Below are 3,004 nucleotides of genomic sequence, written 5' to 3'. Positions count from 1 at the left end.
GAGGGAGGATGGGTCTATTTATAGATTTTCTAGAGTGGCATGACTGTAAATATGTGGTTGATGAAGGGCGTATTGAGAGTAGCTTGGATGGACGGTCGATATTTAAACGGGTCGGAACCTTGAACCTGAACCCAACCCCGACTCATATGGCGAACGGATTGACCCAAATCCGAAATTTTTCGGATCAGATTCAGGTCGGATTTCGGGTCGTGTTAAATTTTCACACTGCTACCTACCATCAAAGCTATTGGACGCATGTCTTATCAATTGGTACAAAACCTTGCATTTGTACCAATGCACTGTAACTCATATGGGAGGAAGGAGCTGTGTGCAAGCTGTCTGCAATGCATGTGAGAGGAAGAAGTGTTGTAAATTTTTGTTTTGGAAATTATTGATGGAAATGAAGTGAATGTCTTAGCTGGTCCTTTCATGATTTTGTTATCATCTACATTATAATAGGCTTAAAAACCAGAATTATCATCGCTACTGCTTCAGGTTTAAAATTAATAGAGATTATTGGCATAACTTTAAGCATTAAAACTTATTTAATATAATACAATACAAATAATAAAAGACATTTAATATAATATTTTAATGATATTTTATTTTTATGGACTCTTTACCTGTTCTCGTTATATGTTTATATTTTTGAGTAATGACATCCAAATGGGCAAATTTTATTGGAGACTTAAAAAGCGAGACTTACAATAATTATTGAAAGTTTAGAAGAAAAATTCCATCTTCCTACCACAAAACATTCATTTGCATCTTCAACATGACGCAACCATTTTTTATTTTATATTATTCAATTTTTACGTCCATCTTTCATGATGATTAACTTTCTTTTCATTAAAGCCACTCAGTTGTCCATATTTTATTAGCCGATCTTAATGTTTCATCACCATCCACCCCCCTAAACATTGAAGTTATTTGAGGTTTAAAAGCAAGATTTTTTAGTAGATTTTTTTCTTTTATGGGCTAATAAAATAAATTTATTCTTAACTTGGCCTCTGCTAACTACTCAAAATTTGTTATGTCATCTTCTCTAAATCATCTTCAATCCTCATTGAAGCTTCATCGATTCTTTAGTTAAGGGTTTGGAAATGGCAGGAACAACTTCTTTGATCATCTCCAATCTATTGACTTCCTTGAAACAGTTATCCCAGTTTATGCCTACCTTTACTTCATTGGCTACATCTTCCTCATCATCCATAGCACATAAAGATGTAACTTATGCCAAAGTTAATTGGATCCAAAAAAGATTAATGGAGGATTTTATACGATTGTCGAGGATGCTGCAAAGAATTCAAGCAGTCCTTCATGATGCCGAGGAGAGGGAGATCTATGACAAGGCTATCCAGCTCTGGCTCAGCAAGCTTAGAGAAGTTGCTTATGATGCTGAAGATGTCTTGGATCAATATGATTATCAAGTTATAAAAACCCAATTAGAAGGAATGTCAACAACAGCTAAAAAAAAGCTAGAACAAGTGGATGATATTGATATTTTTGGCTATCGGGTATGTCTTCCTCTCGTAAATTCAATGAAAATTCTAGTTATCAGAAAGTAAGTGGATATGTTTATCAATATGTTGATCATGCATGAAAACTATGTTCAGGTATCTCTACCTCCCTCTAATTCAATTAAATTTCCCATTTCTTACGACATGGCCATGAGGATCATTGAGACCGTAAAGAAATTTGATACACATCATAGAGAAGCACTTTGTTTTAGAGAAAAAGATGCACCTAGGCGTCCTAAGCGGCCTCAGTATAATGATTTTATAAATAGGCCACCATGTAGTTCTCTTGCTCTTGAATATGATGTTTTTGGAAGGGAGAAGGAAAAGAGAAAGATAATTCAATTGTTAATGTCTGATTCAGAGAAGGAGAACATTGTAATTCCCATTGTTGGCATGGGGGGTGTGGGAAAGACGACACTTGCGCAACTTGTATACAATGATCCTAAGGTATTGCAGCATTTTAGCCCAATGGTTTGGGTTTGTGTCTCCGAAAAATTTGATGTACTTAGAATAACAAAAGAAATTTTGTCATCCATTGTGGATTCATCCAAGTACAATGATAATAATTTGAATTATCTTCAATGCAAACTCAAGGAGGCACTATTAAATAAAAAATTTCTTCTTATTCTTGATGATGTATGGAATGAAGAAGCAGATATATGGGAAGCCTTACGAGCCTCCTTTTCTGGTACTGGAGTGGGAAGGATTATTATAACAACTCGATCTATGTCAGTTGCTCACATCATGCAAATGTTGTCCCCACTTCAGCTTGAATGCTTGCATGAAGAGGAGTCATGGTTATTGTTCCAAAGACATGCTTTCCATGGTTGGAAGCTTGATCAACAATTAGAATTTGAACGAATTGGGAGGAGAATTGCTAAGAAATGTGGTGGATTGCCTTTGGCTTTAAAAGTTATTGGTGGATTTCTACGAAATGAATTTAAGAAGCAGGCATGGAAGGATGTGTTAAATAATAATTTATGGGATCCCAAAGAAATTATTTTGTCTTCAATAAGGATAAGCTATAATTACTTGCCATCATATCTTAAACCATGCTTTCTTTATGCATCTTTGTTCCCAAAGGGTCATTACTTTGAGAAACTAGAGTTAATAAGAATGTGGATCGATCAAGGTTACATTCAGCTCACAGAAAGAACAATTTTATGGGAAGATATTGCAGTTGAATACTTTGAAGACTTGGTGAGAAGGTCATTCTTTCAATGCTCAAAACCTAAAGGATTTATTTTGCATGATATGGTGCAAGATTTTGCTCAATCTATAACCAGAACTGAGATATGTTCTTTATTAGATTTTGATGAATTCCAGAACATACCCAAAGATGTAAAGCATAGATTCATAGAAGAAGTAATGGCTGATCAAATTCTACTACTTGGGAATATAAGAACACTTTACATTTGTGGATTACATTATTTCTCTAACCTCGCAATTCATCAAAATAGTTGTTCTAAGATTATATTATCCCA

General features: G+C 34.7%; 1 pseudogene; it reads left to right on the top strand.

Annotated features, from left to right (window-relative positions):
• Nucleotides 1–884: 884 nt before the first annotated feature.
• LOC110098094 lies at nucleotides 885–2,999 on the top strand (annotated as a pseudogene).
• The last annotated feature ends 5 nt before the right edge of the window (nucleotides 3,000–3,004 follow it).

Source organism: Dendrobium catenatum, unplaced genomic scaffold, assembly GCF_001605985.2.
Source record: "Dendrobium catenatum unplaced genomic scaffold, ASM160598v2 fragScaff_scaffold_254, whole genome shotgun sequence".
Taxonomy (NCBI): Eukaryota; Viridiplantae; Streptophyta; class Magnoliopsida; order Asparagales; family Orchidaceae; genus Dendrobium; species Dendrobium catenatum.
This window is presented reverse-complemented; position numbering and strand designations above follow the sequence as displayed.